The 22,303-nt window shown below is 40.6% G+C and overlaps 1 long non-coding RNA gene across 8 annotated transcripts in view; it reads left to right on the top strand.

Moving 5' to 3' along the window:
* LOC122220522 overlaps nt 1–22,303 on the top strand; it is a 112,322-nt gene that overhangs the window by 46,498 nt on the left and 43,521 nt on the right. For 5 of the 8 annotated variants that reach the window (XR_006202916.1, XR_006202912.1, XR_006202917.1 and 2 more), the window contains exons 3-5: nt 2,824–3,004; nt 3,995–4,051; nt 21,270–21,369. The exons of 2 other annotated variants lie outside the window; for them this stretch is intronic. This is a non-coding gene — a long non-coding RNA (uncharacterized LOC122220522). The remainder of the gene's footprint in view (nt 1–2,823; nt 3,005–3,994; nt 4,052–21,269; nt 21,370–22,303) is intronic. One more of the 8 variants, XR_006202913.1, reaches the window with a different exon arrangement.

Here is a 22,303-nt window from a genome sequence, read left to right as displayed (position 1 = left end):
TTGTCAAATTGGTTTCCATACAACACCCAGGGCTCATCCCCACAGGTGCCCTCCTCAATACCCATCCGCCACCCTCCCCTCCCTCCCACCCCCCATCAACCCTCAGTTTGTTCTCAGTTTTTAAGAGTCTCTTATGCTTTGGCTCATGAGGGCAGGGTTCTTAATCAGCTCCCCCATCCACTGGCCTGGCATGTAGTAAGTCTTCAGAATACACGCATCGAATGAATGAATGAATGGATGAATGAATGAATATGCTAACTTCCTAGTGACATTGGCTAGACATTTTGGCACCGTTTTCCTCCATGGTCCACGTGGGCCAACCTTAAGGCTAATTGTGATGCCGTTTCCTTTGGACCTGAGAAATTATCTCCAACATAGTCTGTGTATCATGTACATGTCCAAAACTAAAGCAGAGGAAGTATCAGTATCTACACTAAATTGTAAAAAACAAAAAACAAAAAACAAACAAAAAAAATTGTAAAAAACAAAACAAACAAAAAAAAACCTAGATTGAGCGATGTAAATAACCAATCCTCGATTTCTGGAAAAATCCAGACAATCTCCCTGTCTGCACGTAGGCTGAAGAAACCACACAGATGATGGGAGATGTATTTTATGTAGTGGAGGCATGTAAGAGAATAATCTCTTGTCTTCAGTTGACTAAGTAGCCCAATAGCAGTCGATTGTGGAACCCAGGAATTAATATTAAGAGTTGGAAGCCATTCACAACTCTCAGTACAGTAGTGAGGGAAAGGTCCCAAACTGAACCCGTTATTTTTCCTCTGAAAATGTTTCTCCTCCAGGATTCCCAGTCTTAGTGATGGCACCCAGCTACTTTGTTACCCAAGCCATACGCTGAGTGGAGAGGGGTCATGCTTAACTTCTTATCCCTTTAAAACCCAAAGCAAGAAGTCCTGTGGAGGCCCCTTCTCTGCTTATCTTTTCAGTTCTGTCTCTTGTTAGCAACTGCATTACCTCCTTCCACTTGCTAACCCCCGGGTCACGCTAAACATGAAAATTCCATAGCGCATCACATTATCTAAAAGTTAAATAATGTGCTCAGTTAAATAACTCTGCTCAGACTCCGCTTAGAATGTCTCCTCATTTTGTCCACCCCCTCGACACCCACTGCATTTCCATTACTCAAGTCAAGTGTCCTCTTCCCATTCATATTCTTTTCTGTTTCTTTCTACCAGTAGAATTAGCCCCTCCTATCTGGGAGCCCGGTATACCTTTTGCACACTTAATTCATCTTCCTTTCTGGTGCCTGACATAGCACCTTTTCGAAAGTACTCCATGCCTGCTTAATGAATGAAGATTAAGATCCGTAGGCAGTTGGGGGCAGTTGGGTTGCTTCCTTCCGCACCAAAATCTCTAGTGTTGTGAGGAATTTCACACTACATCCCCTAAGTCTGTCTGGTTGAAAAGTAGGAGAGCCTAGGATTTAGAAATTCACAACGAATGCTCTACAAAGCGTGTCAGGGATAATCTTTACATGAATAATTGATAGTTGACTGTAGTGTCATCAATTAGTAATGGAGGTCAGTCTTATTTCATTAGAATGTAACTTCCTGGAGGTACAGCTTTTGTTCATGTAGGTCCTAATTTCTTAAAAGTACAGTGTCAAAAATAGTGTGGGCGCTCAAAAAGTTGGAGATCAATTAATCAAGTATATCAGGTTCCAGAGTGACCAAAGGAGAGGCTGATATTCAGGAGACCCATTTGTTCTCATTAATAAAACAATCTTATCCATATTAATAAAACGATCTTATCCATGTTAAAGTAACAGAAGGTGGAGGATAGGAAAAGGATCTATTAGTGTGGTCCAGCTGGGGACCTCTGAGATCATTCCTTCCTTCCCGGAGCTCATGAATAATAAAATAAATCGGTGTGACACCAGGGAATAAGCTGTAAAGTGTCACAAAATGCCAGGAACAAAATCCATCCAAAGTGCTCTTTTTCTTCCTGAGGAAAAACCTAAAAGAACTTTTCTGATTACCTGACAGTCCATTTAATCCCCAGGAAACATTCCTTTGTTATAGTTTCAAGGAGAATTACTTGAAATAATCCTTTGTACAATGTGCCTGGTTCTATTTTAGTTTTAAGTCGTGTCCCTTTTCTTTTTGAATTTGTTAAAAAATAAAGACATCTAATCAATGCCCAAGTGGAAGTGGTGTGGCCAAGTCGGAGTTTCTTTTTCTCCAGGATGAAGTTACCTTTTGTGTAGAGGCCTTTTAAAAAGAGACTTAAAAGACTCTAGGAGCTGAGAAAGAATAATAAAAAAAAATCCTGAATGTTATAATTAAACTGGACAGACTTAGCCATCTCTCTTGAGTATTATTGGAGAGGAGCATGCTTTTGGACCAGCCCCACTTATGGATGTTCACAGTGACCCAGATTTTAGGGGACTTGGACATTTCTTGGCTAAGTACCCAGGAGGATTCATCTGTAGCATTTGGTCAAGGGGAAGACACAGCCCTGGCAGTAGATAGGCCAACTGGTCAACTGTGTATCACTTGAAAAGTGGGATGAAAAAGGATAGGGAAAGGAAGAAAAGGAGTCCAATATCCTGTGTGTCTTTGACACTTTCCCGTATTTTGGTTTGGAAATACATCAAAGCAACAAGAATAAAAAGGAAAAAAAAATCAGAGGGATTTTAATTTAGAAAATAAGGCACTATGTAGGTCCATGCACATGGATTCTGTCTAAGAGAGAAAGGTAAACCACTTTGGGTGAACTTCTGGTGGTGACCACCCCCCCACCCCCCCGCCATTGTAAGGTCATCAGCCAGGAATTATTCTGTGCTTTTCTTATCTTCCTCAGTCTCCTCCTTCCTCTTTCCACTCTCCAACGTGGGGAAGAAGATTGGGGTAGGGGACGAGTGTAATTCCTGATGAAGTTCTAACATTTCCCAAACTCATTCCACCCAATGGCTCAATCCAAGTTCAAAATGCAAAATGAATTAACAGTTAACATGGATGCAATAATTCAGTTCACTGCACAGGTACTTTGTTTTTTGTCTTTCAAAAATGTATTGCTTTTTTCTTTCTCTAGAGGCAGTTTCTTTTTGATCTTTAAATAGTAACTTAAGGTTAAACCACAGAATAATGTTTTTAAGAATGAAAACTGTTCCGATAATTTTAGGGTAGCTGGTTGGGAGAAAGATTCATGAAAAATTCAGGTGGAAACTTTTCTTCACTCTTTTGTTTAGAGGTCTTCAAGTTTTTCTTAGAGCTCTTTTTTTCCTTTTCTTTTATCTTAGAGGAAAAATGGTAGATTCCATGACTGCGTTTTAAAACAAATGCTTAGTTAAAAATAATATCCAATTTGGCCTTAACTAGTGCATAGCAGAAATAACAAAAGGCAGTTAATGTGGTAGGAACTAAATGCCCATGTCAAGTTGCCAGCGCATTATCTTTGTGTCTTTTACAAGGAGGACTTCACTTGCTGAAATGGCTCTTGACAAAGTTAAGTGGGCCCAGATATTGTTTGGGAAATTGCCCTTATTTTGTGTGCTTCTTGTTCCAGTAATGGAACCCATGAGCAGTAGATAATTGTAGCGGCCTCATCTATCAAATAATATTAGAAGTCAACAGCTATAATCTGAGCCACTTGCTTTACACAGCTTTTCTCTATATTTTCTGTTCAAATTGTCAGTTGTTACCTGTAAGTGTCCCCATTCCCTGTGGTTGATGGAAGCAAAAAGATTTAAGTAAATCAGGAGGTGAGTTGTGTGTGGGCTTGGGCCCAGGCTCCACAGCCAGCTTACCACAGCAGATGATAACAGCTCCCTGAATAGGGAAAAATCATGGTTCTTTGTACTACATTATATGTTACTATGACTGGTGCAGAGGCTGGGAGAAAGGGTGTTTTTTAGAGATAGTCTGGGCTGTTAAAAACTGAGTTTAAGAGGGTCAGAATGAAACCTCTCATTACAGGAGGGTAAATCCACATAGCGTTTCAGCATTCTGACCTACTTTTGTTCATTTCTTAGACCCCTTCGCTAAAAGCAAAGTTGCCTAAAAAGAGAATTGTGCAAGCTTGGTGGTAGGTACGTGGGTATTTATTATACTTTTCCAAAAGCTCATTTGTAGGCATAAAATATTTCATAATCAAAAGGACAATGTTTTGTGGGCATAGTCATTATAACCATGTTTGGTTTCTTTATTTATCAAAGAAAAATCAGAAAAATACCAAAGCAATAGAGTAAAAACATGAATGCACTTCATCCAATGGTTGACATTTTTTAATGCATATAAACATATATATATGTTTATATATGTATATATATATATGTTTATATGCATTAAAAATATATGTGTGTGTGTATATATATATATATATATATATATATATATATGTTTACATATATACAACTGTCTATATGTATGAATTACAGGATCACATTGTATCTGCTTGCAGTAGCCTGTGGTTTTCCCACTTAATATATTGTAAGCATATTTCTATGTTCATAAATATTCATTTGCTATACTATATTTGTTGGTTGCCTTATATTCTATTATTATTCTATTATTATATTCTATGCAGTATCTATTATTAGATACTTAGGATATTTTCAGATTCTCACTATTGTAAACAGTGCTTCGAAGAATATCCTTGCATCTAAGACCTTATCTACACCTATGACAACTTCTTTAAGTGAAATTATTAGAAGGGTATTGAATAGTTAAACAGTTTGCATGAAAGAGGGCAAAATACTTGCTATTATTTTAAGCAGTACCTGAATGATCCTGCCTTGCTTTTTCTCCTCAATGTCAACTAGGCACAGATGCTTCATAGATGTTTATAGTCATGGAGACATGTTCTATGGAGGCGGGGGTGGGGTCTGCATGTCCTAGAGCATCTGTGGATAACGGTGATCAGGGACAGCTCCAGTAAGGAGAAACTTCAAACACATCCATGATGGGGGTCCTAACAAAGGAATGGGGGCACCCATGGTTGGGGACCGATACGGTCAAAGACACAAGGTGGCATGAAAGCCCAGAAATAAGCAGACTGACAAATGCAGCTGTCTGGGTAGGTGGCCCCTGATGTTTTTGCCACCAGCCTCTCCTTTCTCTGAACCCCCTACAGAATGTAAGTTTATATCGTCTACTTTAACAGGGCAAAATCATCTCCTCACATTGTTCTGTCACTGAATATTTGCTATCATTGCTCTCCCAATGGGATTGTAAAGTATTTGGGGGCAAGGAACAACACCAGCCCCTCAGAGGCCCCAGCTGCTATGAACAGAGAAAGTAATGAGCAGAGATCTGGAAACCTGTTCCATGGTCTGAACTGGCCCTTTCTGTCCTTGAATACCAATAGTTCTGCTTGTTTCATTTTTCCCTCTTATGCATGATTCTGTTTAAGAGAGAGAGCTGGGATTATTAAACATACCCCTCCCTCCCAACACGCACACTTTTTCTTTTTCCTAACAAACTTTTTTTTCAACCATTCCAAATGATCAAACTTGTGATTTCAGTTTTCTATTTTTAGTGGTATTATTATTTTGGGGCATTTCCTTGACCATCGTTTTCTCAACCTGAGTATTTTGTCACCCAGTCACTAAGTGTTGCACACCAGGTTTGTCATTATAACCCATGGGTGCTGAGAAAACAGGAAGGGAAAATCAGCATCTTTAGGTAGCCTTTATCTAGTGGGGTGGTAGAAAATAATTTACTCTCCAGGGCTATCCTTCTATAGCTTCTCGCACTGAGCTGCACCAAATGAAGCACAAAGTCAGGTTAAAAAAGCCACTGATGGTTTTCAGTGGAGCTCAATGAAAAGATACTTGCTTCAATAGAAGTTTCTGTGTTGGGGACTCTGGCCCAGCAGCAGCTGTGTTTTTCAGCCTTTGATTGCTGCAGAATCACCTTTCTGGCTAACGGAGAGGCTGTGTTTCTACTTCCATTACTAAATAACAGCACAGGGCCAGGGCCATGAGCGCTTTCCTACCCAGAGCCAATATTTCAGCCCCGATGTCCTGAGGCAGTCATTTACATTCCTAACATGTAATAATTTTTCGTATACGGTATTTCAACAAAATGTTTATATAGTTCAACAGTTGTTCATGGCACAAATGAAGGAAAAAAAGGTGATAATTTATACAACTGTGTGATGAAGAATTGCCAGTTGCCATTAGAAATGTGCCATGTAATTAACACCAATCCTTTGCAAACTCTTCTAAAAAATCAAAGAGTACAGAACACTCCTAAAATCATTTTATGAGGCCAGCATTATCTTCATATCACAACCAAACAAGACCTACTAGAAAAGAAAACTACAGGCCATATCCTTGATTAATATAGATGCAAAGATTCTCAATAAAATAGTGCAAAATAAATTCAGTAGCACATTTAAAGGATCGTTCATCATGATCAAATGGGATTTATATCTGGAACGCAAGGATGCTTCAAAATACGCAAATAAATCAATGCAATACATCAAATTAATAGAATGAAAGAAAATGAAAATAGAATGAAAGAAAATTAATAGAATGATCATCTCAACAGATACAGAGAAAGCATTTGACAAAATTCAACATCCATTTGTGATAAAAACTCCTAGCGAAGAAGGAACATATGTGAATATAATAAAGGCCGTATATGACAAGCCCCCAGCTAACATCATACTCAGTGGTGAAGGGTTGAAAGCTTTTTCTCTAAGATCAGGAACAAGACAAAGATGACGGCTCTCACTATTCCTTTTAAGTATGGTACTGGAAGTCCTATCTAGAATAATCAGGCCAGAAAACAAAAACAAAAACAAAAATGTCAGAATTGGAAAGAAAGAAGTGAAATTGTCTCTATTTGTAGATGACATGATTTTATATCTAGAAAATCCTGAAGACTCAACCAAAAAACTTTTAGATCTAATCAAGGAATTCAGTAAGGTTGCAGGATACAGAGTCAATGTATAAAATCAGTAGTATTTCTACGCAGTAGCAAGAACTTTTTTGAAAAAGAAATAAAGATATCTATCCCATTTACAATAGCATCAAAAACAATAAATTATTTAAGGAATAACCAAGGAAGTAAAAGAGCTTTACTCTGAACATCACAAGACCTTGATGAAAGAAATTGAAGCCACATATAAATGGAAAGGTATCCCATGTTCATGGATTAGAAGAATTAACATTGTTGAAATGTCAATGTTATCAAAAGCCATCTATAGATTCAATGCAATCTCTGTTAAAATTACAATGGCACTTTTTTTTACATAAGTGGAAAACAATCTTAAAACTTATATGGAAGCACAAAGACCCCAAATAGTCAAAAATAAATCCCAAGAAAGAAGAACAAAGCCAGAGGCATCACAATTCCTGATTTCAAGCTATACTATAAAGCTATAGTCATCAAAACAGTATAGCACTGGCATAAAGACAGACAAGTAGACCAATGGGACAGAAATTGATAGCCCAGAAATAAACCCAAGCATATATGATCAACTAATATTTGACAAGAGAGCCAAGAATACTCAATGGAGAAAAGACAGTCTCTTCAAAAAATGGTGCTGGGATAGTTGGATATTCATGTTCAAAAGTATGAAACTGGACTCCTGTCTTACACCACTCACAAAAATTAATTCAGATTGAAGACGTAAATGTAAGACCTGAAACCATGGAAGTCCTAGAAGAAAACAGGGGAACAAAGCTTCCTGACATGGGTCTTGGTGATGATTTCTTGGTTATGACAACACACAGGCGACAAAACAAAAAATAAGCAAGTGGGACTGCACTAGTCTAAATAGCTTATGTACAGCCAAAGAAACCATTAACAAAGTGAAAAGACAATGGAATGGGAAAAATATTTGCAAATCATAGCTAATAAGGAGTTAATATAAAAATGTGTGAATAGCTTATACAGCTTGATAGCAAAACTCCAAATAACTCAATTAAAAAATGAGCAAAGGGCCTGACTAGACATTTTTCCAAAGAAGATATGCAAAAGGCCAATAAATACATGAAAGGATGCTCAACATCACTCGTTATGAGGGAAATGCAAATTAAAAACTAGTCATGCCTGTTAAAATGGCCATCATCAGAGAGATAAGAGATGACATATGCTACTATGGAAAAAGTATGGAGGATCCTCAAAAAATTAAAAATAGAACTACTATATGATCCAGAAATTCCACCTCTGGGTATTTATCTGAAGGAAATGAAAATACTAACTTGAAAAGATATGTGCACCCTCATGTTCATGGCAGCATTATTTATAATGGCCAAGGCGTGGAAACGATTAAGTGTCCAGTGATAGATGAATGTATAAAGAAATTGTGGTATGTGTGTGTGTATGTGTGTGTGTGTATTAATGGGTGTGTGTACATCCAATGAAATATTATTCAGCCATAAATAAGGAAATTCTACCATTTGTGACATGTATGGACCTTGCAGGCATGTTATGTTAAGTGAAATAAGTCAGACAGAGAAAGACAAATACTGTAAGATCTCACTTATATGTGGAATCTAAACAAAACAAAACAAAACAAAACCCAAAACAAATAACTCATCCCCCCAAAGCCATACTCATAGAGAAAGAGATCAGCCTTGTGGTTATCAGAGGTAGAGGGTCGGGAAGTAGGAATTGGAGGCAGGTGGTCAAAAGGTACAAACTTGTAGTTATAAATAAGTCTTAGGGATGTAATGTATACCATGATGAGTAGGTTACACTGTTATATGACATGTAGGACAATTTGAGAGTAAATCCTAAGAGTTCTGATCACAAGGAGAAAATTCTTTTTTTTTTAATTTTTTAAAAAAATTATTTATTTCTGAGAGAGAGACAGAGACAAAGCATGGGGGAGGAGTGGTGGAGAGAGAGGGAGAAAGAGAATCCGAGGCAGGCTCCAGGCTCTGAGCTGTCAGCACGGAGCATGACTTGGGACTTGAACCCACAAACCATGAGACCATGACTTGAGCCAAAGTCTGATGCCCAACCGACTGAACCACCCAGGCGCCCCGAAAATTCTTTTTTTTTTCTTCTTCCTTTTCTTTTTATTGTATCTATATGAGATCATGGATGTTGGCTGCAGCTATTGTGGTACTCGTTTCACAATCTGAGTAAATCAAATCATCATGCTGTCCCGCTTAAAATTATACAGTGAGGTGTGTCAATTATTTCTCAATAAAACTGGTAAAAGAAGAGGCGTGCCATGTGACTCTTCCCCAATGCATGCTGCCTAAAAAGCAACAACAAGCAACATCGGCAACAACAACAACAACAACAACAACAACAAAAGAAGCAGTAGAAATTTAAAATGGTGCAGCCGTGTTGAAAGTTGTGGCAATACTAGCAGATAATAGAATGTGCTCCTGAGATGCTGAGCTGTGGGTGGCTGACCCGGGATTTTGAAGCGATCCTCTGATACTTGAAATCATTTCAAGGTTAAATGGAAACCGTGAGCTCAGATTATCTGAATCCTCCTGCACCTGGATAACGTATAAAGAGGGAGCGAGAAACGTAACCTGTGCGAGTGTCGCTGTTCTCCAGGACGTATTTCCATTGCTAGAGAGCAGCCTGACCATTCACTTCTTTAAGTTAGCTGCTCTGAATCTCAACATCATCATTTTTGTACTAAGCGGGGATTATGAAGGACTGACCTTGTTTTGAAATGTTTATGTTAATTTACCAGTCTTTAAACATTTAGTGTATGGACAAAGTCCTACATATCCTGAAAATAAAGATGGGAACACTCTATTCAGAGACTACTCCAACGTCTGTTATTATATTCTCACAACAACACTGCTAGGTGCTTGTAATTAATCTCATTTTACAGATGAATAAACAGAGGCCCGGAGAGGTGAAATGAAAAAGCTAATAAGTGGTAAAGGTGTGAATCAAACACAGGTCGATCTGATCTCCAAGCCAGCGTGCTCAGTCACTCGGCTCTCCCAAATACTTTATACTAGAACCCCTTTCGTGTTTCTGACACAGAAACTTCTCTGACCTGGAGGGCTTAAAAATGACTGTGTTGATTACAAGATAACAATATTTCATTCCACTCGATTTCATTTCTTTAAAGGAGAAAAAAATCATCCATTTGCAGCTGATTGCTTTGCCCTTTTGTGCATCTATTTTGTGTGTGAAGGTTTACAGCAATGTATTGACTTTCTTCATTATCTAAATTTTATGCACCTAATGATACTTGTTAGTGTGCTTAGTGACCTTCTTTAAAATTTTTGCAATAAGAACGCACCCCAAACAACTCATGTGAGTAGCTTTTAGTTGGTAAAATGCTTTCAGTGACCAAGCTAAAGCCATATATACTCATTTGTGTGAATGCTATTCTTGCAATTACTGTTGGAGTGACGGTTTCTCTGAGGGATTTGAAGGATGCAACTTGTTCAAGTTTAATGCCATCTATTATGAACTCTGCTGCATGCTGTTAATAGCTGGAAGGCATTGATTTTGTTTTCTGCTCTCTTATCTCAAGCCCATACATTTTGCTTGCATTATTGACTGTTCTGATCATTTCATGCACCACCTCTTTAGAAGATGTATGAATCAATGTCAGCCATGAAACTTAAGTTGTTTATTAGGCTGCCACATAGGTTTACACCTTCGTGAAAATCATCTAATGTGGTCGGTGTCAGACGTTTCAAACAATTGTTGACCAGGTCTGATGAAAGAGGACAGCCTTGGAACATGTCACCCCTGGAGGAGGAAAGTTCACTCAATTATTTATTTGGGTCACATGTTATACTTGACTGGATGCACTTTTTAATGATGTTAATTAACTTCTTCAGGGTGTTAAATTAGTTTAGAACTGCTATGATTATAGCATGACATAAATTGGACTCTCTATTCGAAGAGATGCATTTGAGTTTTACAAACCGAAAGGATATTTTGTACCGAGTTAGTGCAAATGGAGCTGCATTGCTTACATTCGAGCCTACTTGATAGACGACCCGCACCGACTTCAGATCAATTTCACACTTAAATCACAGAGTCAAAAAAACAAGTTCAGGAGCCTGAAAGCCTGTCCATCATTTTATACAATTACTGAGTTCTTTAGCCAGCACCCAAAGAGCATCAAATTGCACCTCTAATCCAATAAAAAGTGTTTTCCATAATTAAGGCAATTATGAAATGCCCTACAAAATCCATTCTTAGGGTTCAGCTTCTAAGTGCTTCCTGTGCATACAGCAAATTTTGGATTAGTATAGGCTAGATTTTCTTCCCTAATTTTTACAATGCTTTTGATTCATGTGGCTTGCTTAGTATTTTGTGGGGCATTTTTCAAATATGGAGAGCAGTTCTCCTGTCGGTATAGGAGGCGAAGGGTTGCACAGGGTTGCATTACTCATGGCCGATTTCTGGGACAGCCGTGGATCCAGTAATATCATGTGACTGGTTCTTCTACACATGTGGTGGGAGGGGGTTTTGGGAAAGTCTCCCTCGGCAATCAGTCACCCGGACCTGGACATAATGTGAAAACCCTGCTGACTAGTTAAAAATTAAATTCAGAAAAATGGTAATCAAATTGTCGTTAAGAATTTATTGCTCAGATGTTTTTTGATACAATTCTTAATCAAATAGAAGTACAAGGACAATTTATTTTAAATATTATACATTTATGGGAGAGATGCCCTGTAGAGGCTTGAACTGTGTCCCCCTCCCCCCAAAGTATGGCCACCATGAACTTGAGAATGTAACTTATTGGTATAAGAATCTTTGCAGAGGTAAGGATCTTGAGATGAGATAATTCTGGGTTAGAGAAGGTCCTAAATCCAATGATAAGTCCTGAGACGAGAAGAGAGGGAAGAGAAGAGAGGAGAGGGAAGGGAAGAGGAGGGGAGAGATGAGAACCATTTGAGATGGAGGCAGGGGCTGGACTGGATGCCAAGGAACGCTGGGGCTCAGCCGCCAGCAGACCCAGGAGAGAGGCAGGAAAGAATTCTCCTGCAGAGCCTCCAGAGCGGACTGACCCTCTGGCACCTTGCTTTTGGACTTTTAGCTTCTTGAGCCACGAGAAAATACATTTCTGTTGTTTTAAGCCGCCAAGTTGGTGGTAATTTGTTATGGGGGCCCGAGGACGCTAATACCTGCTCCCAGCTACTTCCTGAGTCCGATACGCCGGTGTTACTCGCTTCCTCCTTCCCATTAAGGAGTCTCCTCACCACGGCCCCTCCACTGGAATGCCATTTGCTGCCACTTCTGCCTGCTGAGATCCCTCAAGCTTCCAAGGCCAGCTCACATAGCCCCTCATCTGCCGGGTTCCGGTACTTCTCTCTTCTCTGGATATCCATAGCACGTGTCTCTATTTCCAGGGCCCTGCTGCCCACGTCCGCCTTATATTATGCTGAACGTATTTGTTTCCTCCCTTGATGTTTGGAAACATGCCTTGTTCAGCTTTAAATACGCTAGAATGCTTAGCACAGACCTTCGTCTATAGTCAGGTTTCAAAATATGTTGAATCTAATTGCATGGCATCCTTTGCCATGAGAAAAATTCTGTTTTTGTTTCACAATTTGGGTATCAAATTGTGTATGCAGAAGAAATTGAAGCCATGGGAGAAGTAATTTCAACAAAGCCAAAATTCGATGATTCTAAAAGCAAGCGTTGTAAGAACTGCTTATATTTCAATATGTTTTTGAATGAAAATATGTTGTTCAATGGATAATTCCAAGTCCAAATATTTTCCTGGGGAATATGATGTTGAATCATACTTACAGTTGGGGATAGTTAATTCACTGTGTTAATCAGTATGCATTTGACTTCTCTATTTTTAGTCATATTAGTTACTGAGATATTCTTCTGAAATATATTATGCCTGCATAATAAAAATATTGAGCTAAATCTCTTTATTCAAGACTTTAAAAGCACCTTATTCACTGCTAGTTGATTTCTGACCGGTTCGTTTAGCGATTCAAACAAGACGATGTGTTTTGTACAACACAATGTACTTTTAGAACTGCCGTACGTAACATACTAATTGTGAAGTTTAAAAAGCAGTGCTCACCTCTGAATCGCCAAATCCAAATAAGCGCTCAACATTTAACCTTGGTTCAGATCACCTTTCCATACTATCTTTGTTTGGTACATGCTTTCTTTCTTTCTTTCTTTTTAAATTTCTTAATGTTTATTTAGTTTTGAGGGAGACACAGTGTGAGCAGGGGAGGGGCAGAGAGAGCGAGCGAGAGAGAGAGAGAGACACAGAATCCGAAGCAGGCTCCAGGCTCCGGGCTGTCAGCACAGAGCCCGACGCGGGGCAAGAACCCACAAACCGTGAGCACATGACCTGAGTTAAAGTCAGATGCTCAACCCATTGAGCCGCCCAGGCGCCCTGGTACATGCTTTCTGGATTTAAGTTCTTTCATGCCATGTCTATGTGTGATGTGGTCTTGCCGTTGCTTCCATTCTCATGATGTTAGGCTTTGGCGGGGTGTGGTGTGGCTGAGAGGAACAAGCAAGGTCCTTGGCTTGAGGGAGACTCAGATGTGTATACTGGGTCACCTTTCAGCCAGTTGTGTGCCTGTCACCAAACCACTTAGCTCGACTGAGCCACAGTTTTATCATCTGTGAACATGACTAATGATAACTCCGTCGTAACACTGTCATGAGAATTAAAGTGAATAAAATAATATCTGTAAAGTGTTTAAGCCAGGTCTTGGCACATACAAGGTGCTTAATAAAGAAATGTTCAATGTGGTGTTGTTGTAGATGATCAAGAGTTCAACCATCTGAATTTAATTCTTTTAATAATATCTACTGTTGTAGGTCCTGGCAATTTAACAAAGGTGATTCACAGGGTCTGCCTTTCCAGGGAGGAACCAGATATTTAAATAGGAAATTCAAGGCTGAGGGTAGCCCGAGAGATGGTCCGGACACTATATTTGGCCCACATTATCACCCAGGCCATTCAAGGTTCAACTTGACCTTTTCTGGGTAAACATGGCAGAATATGTAGCTCTTTTCCCTCCCCGAATCCAATTAAAATGGCCGCAAAGGAAGAAAAATGAATAAACACACAAGCAGAAGGTGAGTGGAGACCCCAGTAAATAAAAGAACGTTTCCAGAAGCTTGGAGTGGCCGCTGACTGAGCAGAGCAGAGGAAATAACAATCCCATGGGCCTCCTCCATGGGGGAGAGTGTGAGAAATTAGCTGATCCACTCCGCAGAACCTAGAGAGTGGGGGCACGTTGAGGATCCAGGTGATGTGGATGGCAGGCAGTGGGGAGGCATCAGGCTGAAAATAGGAGATTGGCACACAGTCTGTACATGACCTGGTTGAACCCCATGCATCAGCTGGCTACCCCCACAGGTGGTTTACATCGTGGACAAATGAAATCAAGAAAAGAATTCGGATTTAGCCACAAGGAGGCACAGCAAAGGGTAGAGATAGAGCGGAGAATGAAATTCAAGGGATGAAGTGAATGTCTCTGTAACTGACCTCTAGTTGCCCTTTCCCTACTCTGCTGCCAAGATACTGGATGTCAAGAATTTTATCCTGATCTCGTCTCCTCCCACCGCTCCCCCCCCCCCCCCCCCCCCCGCCACGTACATCGAACAGGGCAGAGTATCGATAGATTGTTTTTTTGGAGAAACAGTATGACCATAAAGAAAAGACCTTTACGTATTCAGAGATGATTCATATTTGCTTTAGCTGGATGCTTGGGCAGGATGGGTAGCCTGGGGTGCCTTTAAAATGAAAGTCTTGGTTTTCCAGAATGCCAGATAGTATAATTTTGAAATACATGCTTATCTGAGGGGTCTTCATTGTGAAGGCCGATTCAGAGGGGAGATTTTTTTCATTTTTTTTTTTTTTCTTCAAGATTTGAGACGTGATCCTCCTTGTGATCTCCTGGAGAGTGGACGATGTATTTTTGGTTTATCCTTATTGAGACTATGGCCTTTTGGGATTGTAGCTTGTGGTGGAATGGAGTGTGTATCTCCTATTTTACATTCCATCTTTAGGCTTTGTCTGCTGTGCCTTGTGCCCCTTTGAGGCCTTGAAGACCAAGTTCAAGTTCATCTGGTTTGGTGAATGACTTCAGATGAGAGTCAGCTTTGGGGCTCTGCTGTTCATTCTTAGACTGGCTTTTACCTGGATTTTGCCATCTGAGTATTCTTTTCATTTATTTGTTTTCTGTCGGCTCAATGATGCAGGCTAAAAGATAGCTTTTAGACTTCATTAGGCATTTTTAGTTGTTTATGGCAAATAGTGTGGTTAGAGTATATAGTTTACTATACCACCGGAAATAGAAGGCAGTAACTCTTTTCAAGTATATCAAACAATATTCTTACACTTAAAATCACCAATTCATTCTTTTTAGAGAACTGAACAAAAGAAAATGTGTCTAAACTATAAAGAGTCCAGTCAAATTGCCACGACTGAAAGGCTGATTGGATACTGATCAAGTAACTAAGAGAAACCGAAATATCTTCGGATGTTTAAAAAACACAAAGCAAAACAAAACCACACACCGGGTCATTTATCTCGTCGGGCGGAATGCTCCTTTGCCCGAGGCAGGGGGCTGGGGAAGATGACCTGTGAATGCCCCTTCAGTTCTGTCATTTTATGATATTTGTGAGGAAAAAAGCTAGACTTTCAGAACAGTTTTTCCCTGTGAGTTTGTGAAGTGATATTATGAAACTGGTCTAGTTTCTGTCTGTCAATTTCAACTTCCTGCAGTGAAATTTCCAGGTACTGAGTTTTACTCTGCAGGACACAAATTTCTTTTTCTTGTGATTTGTCCGTTTTATTAGGCCTTCCAAATCACATACAAAAATGTGTAAAGAATGGTTCCCTCCATCTGTGTCCGTAGGGATTCCCTTTGACTTCTCCGCGGATAAGATAGACTGAGCAGCAAAAATAACGAAATCAATTTTCCATTAATGGCTGATAGAGTAATGAATGTAAAGATGAAAGGAAGCAGAAATACTTTTAGTATTCAGAGAGATTTTGTCGTTGTTGTAAGTCACCAGGGTCTTTTGTGAGATGACTGACATAGAAATATGCTCATCAGGGGTTATTCATTGATGTAGAATTTGATGTCTGGTGCCTTATTGGTTCCCCAAAGTTTACCACCATGTGACAGTGCCTGTCCCTTTCAGTTCTGCCTAATTAGGACATTCTATGGCCATTAGTATCTCCTACATCTCCGATACTGATGGTGGAAAGTAAATTGGCCTGCATGAAATCTTTAACTTATATTAAGTATATAATAATATAAATAAAAATAAAGCAAAAATATAATCTTATATTAAAGAGTTAAAAAAAGACACCTCAGAACACAGCTGTATGTTTTGCAAAGTATTTTCATATTTCCTTTTTCCACCTGGTTTGTCTAACACCCTCACGAGGCAGGAGGGCAGACATAATTGTGACCATTTTGAAGACCCTCCTGTGTCCTTTTGCCTAGGGAAACTGCCTTTCCCCATTAGTAGGCTAAGTTCCACTTACCTCCCATTCCCCTCACCCACCACCAAGAAATTAAATTTAACAACAGTACAAAGAAAAAAAAATCAAATACCCATGTCCCACCATCCTGAATTAACAACCATTAATATCTGGCTTTCTTTTTAAGGAATTAACACATTGTAGGTATGTTGACGTCTCTTAATGATTTCCCTTTGTCACTCTCCTTCTGAGAAGAAATCACTAATATGTCGATTCAACCAACCCCGCAATCACCTCCTCCAAGAAGGCTTCCCTGGTTGTTGGGTGCCTGCCCCTGAGCTCTGCCCCCACTGAGCCCTGCTGGCCTGCCAAGCATGGCTTATGTTGACTATCAGACCCTGTATTTGAGCCGTCTTGTCCCAGAGGACCATCGCTGGGTTCGTTTTTGTGTTCCTTATGCCTGCCATGGGGCCTGGCCTAGAGCTGGGGCCACTGAGTGTGCGTGTTAAAGAAATAAATGAGACGAGGGAATCCTAGACAGTTTAATTTGATTTGTCCAATTTCACCGTTTCCAATTTCTTCACTGTTATATTTTTACAAAGAGATATCGGCTTTGTCCTGGGGAGCAGTAAAGTGCTTCATTTAATCGGCACCTACTGAATGCCTGCTGGGGTCAATGGATGAGTGCGCTCCCACCCTCAGGGGCCCTGCATCCCCACAGAGCCCAGGCCTCTTCTTCCCAAGCTACTGGTTAGCCGAAGCAGGTAGGCGAGCATGGTAATAGTCTTGATGACGTCTGCAGCAGGCTCTTTTTTTTTTTTTAAGATTCTTGACTCTGTAGTAAAACACTATTACAGGTAACTTTTTATATTTTTATCTTGATTTTTTTGTGGTAGCTATATATTATTTTATAAGAAAAAAAGTTCAAAAGAATTAGTTAAAAAGAAAAGATAATGCTAACTCGTACCTTACTTTGGGGAAAGGGAAAGGCTAAACTGTGGACCTGTGCGTTCTGTGAATCAAACTCCCGGGTCAGTTTGGCATTTTTTGTTTGTTTTCTGGAGTTTACCCGTTTTGGGGGAAGAATCACTCTGGGCCTATTCGGTGATTTCACTTGCTCATCTCCTAAGATTTCTGAACATGGGGTGAACAATGTTATACCACGGATGACTCTGTATCTTTACGGGATCCAGTGGCCTTGAATTCTTTTCAGATGTGGAGTCCATTACAGGGAAGTTTGATGAGGGGTGGGGTGCACACAGTAGGACCTCATGCTGCCTGGTGACAGCACGTGATGGGTGGTTCCACGTGGCTGCTGTGGTGTTCTGGGCTAGCCTGGGGGTGGCTTCTGACTGCTCTCCTCATCTGTAAAACCATTTGACCCCACACTTCTCACTTCTGGTTATTTATTTTACTTACAAATGATGTCTAAGTATCACTGTCCTAATGTGTTTTATTTGTTGTAAAACATATACAAAAATAGGGCACCTGGTGGCTCAGTCGGTTAAGCGGCCGACTTCGGCTCAGGTCATGATCTCGCGGTCCGTGGGTTTGAGCCCCGCGTCGGGCTCTGTGCTGACTGCTCCGAGCCTGGAGCCCGCTTCGGATTCTGTGTCTCCTTCTCTCTCTGCCCCTCCCCCACTCGTGCTCTGGCTCTCTCTCTGTCTCTCAAAAATAAATATTGAAAAAAAATACGAAAATACAAAAATAAAGTTACCATAGGAGGAGGGAACAAGATATATATAATGTAAAATTTTTTTCCACATTCTAGTGGATTAATGTAGTCCCCACCTTGTGGGGGACGCCAAGTAGAGGATATTGAAAGACGTGAAAAGGATGTCAGAGCAACTTCCATGTGGGAGAAGAAACAGGTGTTAGCCCCAATGGAATTTTCCGGGCAGGTATAGACAGCTGCTGCTCTAGACAGAGGAGAAAATGCATGCTATTTGCCAGCCTCCAATATTTTGGGTTACCATGTCGGTTGGTAGCAAACAGTATCAGAGAGAGGGGAAATGAGGAGACACCTAAATTATGATAAAAGGGAAGTAAGAGTCTCCCTAATTAATTGTGTCCATCTGTAGAGATCGCAGGGAAGGAAATGAAAGGCGGTAGCAGCCAGCAAGGCAAAAATCTTGCAAATTCTTCAAATGTGAATAAGATTCTGTGATAAACCCTCACTTTCTGGTAAGCATTTTAATGGATCCTTTAATTAGCTTTTCTGGAAAGTTCACTGATGATGTGCTGGAATAATGATCCCCTGTGCTCTAAAGTGTCTAGTCATTAGCTCACAAGGTGACTGAACATACTAATGCATTTGCCTTTTAGACAGTTTAAGCCTATGTTCCTAATAAGGGCCTTGCTTTGTTTTGAGTCAGCCACGGAAGGGAGTGTATGGGCTGGGCCGTCTCCCAAATGGTAATGACAGTGAGCCAGACCCAACTTTCTCCCAGTCCCCGTGTAACTGTAGCTCCTGCAAGGAGATCCTTGGGGCAGATCTTTCTGGAACTGTTCGCGCGCTGCCTGCCACCTCTGTGGAGAAGTTTTGGCTCAGCATCGACAGGCACCCTGAGATTTGGAATCCATTCTAGAGGAGGGAACCGGTTGTGTCTTATCACCCACATCGGTAGCATCTTTCGGAGGACGCACCCCCCCCCCCCCCGCCCCCATCGATGTGTATTTATTTTTCCTTCCAAATGGTGCGTTATGATTCCATTTTATTTCCCGGGCGTGCTTTCCACCCTTTCCAGGTGCAGGTCGGTCCAGTGAGTGGTAGGTTAAGCAAGGCGTGTGGGTGGAGACTGGGACGTTGCCTCTGCTCACAGCTGAGCCAGGGACGTGGCCCCGCACCAAGCCGATAGCAAACTGGGCTCGGGATCCGATGTGATGCTCCCAGTCGGGTTTGGTTCCAGCATGCTGGTACATGCTAGCCTACACAGTCTTTTGCATTGCATAACTTCTCGTGCCCCTGGCTGAGAAAAGCTAAACTGCAGATAATGTATTCAGCATAAATTATTGCTAACCTTAGCTGGAATAGCACAGGCTTTTGGTCCTCTTCAGATGTGGAGCCAATGGGGAATTGTCTGGCTGCAACGTTTCCCTCCGCATCTTACGGTTCCATCAAATTCCAAATCTTGGGGACATCTGGTATTCCTCAAAGACATTAAATCTATAGAACTGGGGCCTGAATCATACGCTAGGAAGTGTAATTCACAGTTTGTTTTGTGAGTGTGAGCTATCAGTAACATTTTAAACGTCTAATTACATTTTTCATTTAATAATTCATTCTTGTATAATTCGCGACGTAAGCTATGCAACACGCTTATGTTACAAGACGCGGACGTTTTCCTTGAGTGTTTTTACACCGACGTCTATGAGACGGAGCAAAACACCAAATGCATATTGTTACAAATTTAACGTTCTGGCGACACAAGTCTTGTTATTTGGTCTGGCCCACCCGCTAGGCGACGTTGGTCAGGTGTATTCCGAGCGGTAATAAAATCTCCCACCTGCCCAAACTATGTATTCTTCACCAGGCTGTTTCGGAGAAATCTTCCCACCTTATTTGCTTTTAAGTTCCCTATGGATAGATTTTTACCCCCAAAGTATGGTTGCTCAAGTCAGCAAGCAACCTTATCAGGGGATTTTGCACCAACCAGTTGAAATGTGTGTGTTTTGTCCTACAAAAACCAAGGCTCCCATGGCTCCACATTATACTCGGTGAGAACAGACGCCAGAAGGCGAGTATTGCCCACCAGTCATACCGTGGAGTTGGCGAATGTTGATCATGATCATGTGGAAAAAAATTATCTAGTTTTTTAAATTGAAAATGTAATACTCCAAAGCGATAAAAAATAATTCAAGCAGTGCAAAAGGGTATACAGCGAAAATAGATTCCCTTCCCACCAGATCCCAATCTCTAATTCTGTTTCCCATGGGCAACCACTCTTCCCACGTTCTTACGAACCTTTTCTGAAATAGTCTGTGCATCGACAAGGTTTATACGTATGCCTCTCCTTATTTTAACAATACCCACAGGGTGTCCTACCTGTAGTAGTTAGCATCTTATTCATTCCACTTACCGGTTTATCTTGGTGAGGTTCCAAATCATCCGTACGATTATTTTCATGGCTGCATAGTAATCTACTCTTAGGAAGCACCATACTTTATTTTAACCCATCCCTACGGCTGGACATTTGGCCAGTATTAAAAATAGTGGATACAGGTGTGGATATCGATCTAGAGCATAAATGACTTGAAGCAGATTTGTATTATCAGAAGGGATCTACACTTTACTTTTCAGAGACATTGAAAAATTGTCTCCCCCAAAAGATCACACGGTGTGAGATTGTAAGAAAAGTAGACTCTTGTCACTGGAGGAGGATACGTGCAGAAACTCGTGCGTCCCCAGGTCTCAGAATAACAACAGCTGAGTGAGGAGGCTGGGGTGAGCAGGGCTCACTCATTGGTTGCCTGGCTCTACCCCTCATGTCGGTCTTGTGGCACATGTGATTTAAAGTCCTATAAAATGCTTCCCACATATTGTCTTCTCAAATCCTCAAGGCACACCTATGAAGCAGATATTATTATCTCATTATAAATCACTACACGACACTGATATTGGGGATCAATCAAAAAGAAAAGAAAATGTGATTGTTCAACGCGTGCTTGCCAAGAGTGTCTTTGTAATTGAAATAGTGCACGCTGCTTACAAAGACTATTCTAGGATCTCTGTGAAGCGTAAGTAAATTCCATCATTATGTGTCTCTGTAATACTTGAAATGAAAGGATTAAAAGAGGCACACTTGTCTTTTAGTGCTATTTGAGGATGTGATAGACACAAGAGTGTTTAAGTTGAAGCCACTTAGGTTACATTTCGGGCTCAATACAAATTTGTGACCTATTCAATTTCCCTTTATTTAAAGATAGCAGAGCGTATTCGAACAAGAAGAACAAAATGCACGATTAATTCCAAAATCTGTACGAAAAGACTCTATCCAGCGGGGCTTCCTATTTACTTATTTGGTGAGTTATTAGGAACAATTCATATCAAATTAGAATAACTGAATATCGAAAAGTCTAAAATGCACTGCGTAACAACGAATGTATGAAAACTCCTGCCGTGCGTGGATGTGTACTGTGTATCATGAGGATGAGAGGTCAGGAAATGCTTAATGGAAATATCGCGTAACCTTTGAAATCCTCCCGGGGACCCCCAAAATCACACAACGCCTTCATTGCCACAAAAGGCACCTATTAATTTGCTTGCTTATTATCTGAGACACGTAAGTCACGGGCCTTGTGTACTCGTTCCTGCTTTATCTCTATGTGGGTTCTCATCCTGGACCACAGGCATGTGGATTGCTTACCCCACGCACCCTGGCTGGTCCATGACTGTCTGGCTGCCATTGTAGAGGTGACGCTGTATTATTTCCTGGTCGGGGGGGATGCATTTGAGAACCAGAACATGTGGATTTGAATCTTGGCCAGTCATTATCTGTGTCTCTGGGCTTCAGTTGCCTCTTCTGTAAAATGGGATCTTGGCATAAACAATCTCACAGGGTTTTGGCAAATGTTAAATGAATTCATTATGTAGAGCTCTCAGAGCTCAGGCCCATCACTTAAAACAGGCTGTTTAAAAAGCCAGCTGTTGTTATTATTTTATGCCATCCCTTTTATGTTCAAAGCACTGTACTCAGTACTGTGAGGTAAACAAAAATTTAAGAATGGGAACATCCTTGTCATCTGTTTGCTCATTATGTAATGATGAGAACAAACCACACGTTATGAGGGAATAAGGAAAGGACTTAACCTAAATAATAAAAGACTTGAAGTTTTCACCATGGGGAAAAGGGCATCCAAATAGAAGCTAAGTGCCTGGGTGCATGTAACTCACACATTTAGCTAGTCATTACTGGCTACCTGTGATTATGTGCTAGGTAACGCATTAAGTACGGTG

The sequence above is a fragment of the Panthera leo genome, chromosome B2 (assembly GCF_018350215.1).
Source record: "Panthera leo isolate Ple1 chromosome B2, P.leo_Ple1_pat1.1, whole genome shotgun sequence".
Lineage (NCBI taxonomy): Eukaryota > Metazoa > Chordata > Mammalia > Carnivora > Felidae > Panthera > Panthera leo.
The sequence above is the reverse complement of the archived record's forward strand: the minus strand, read 5'-3'. Positions and strand labels throughout refer to the sequence as shown.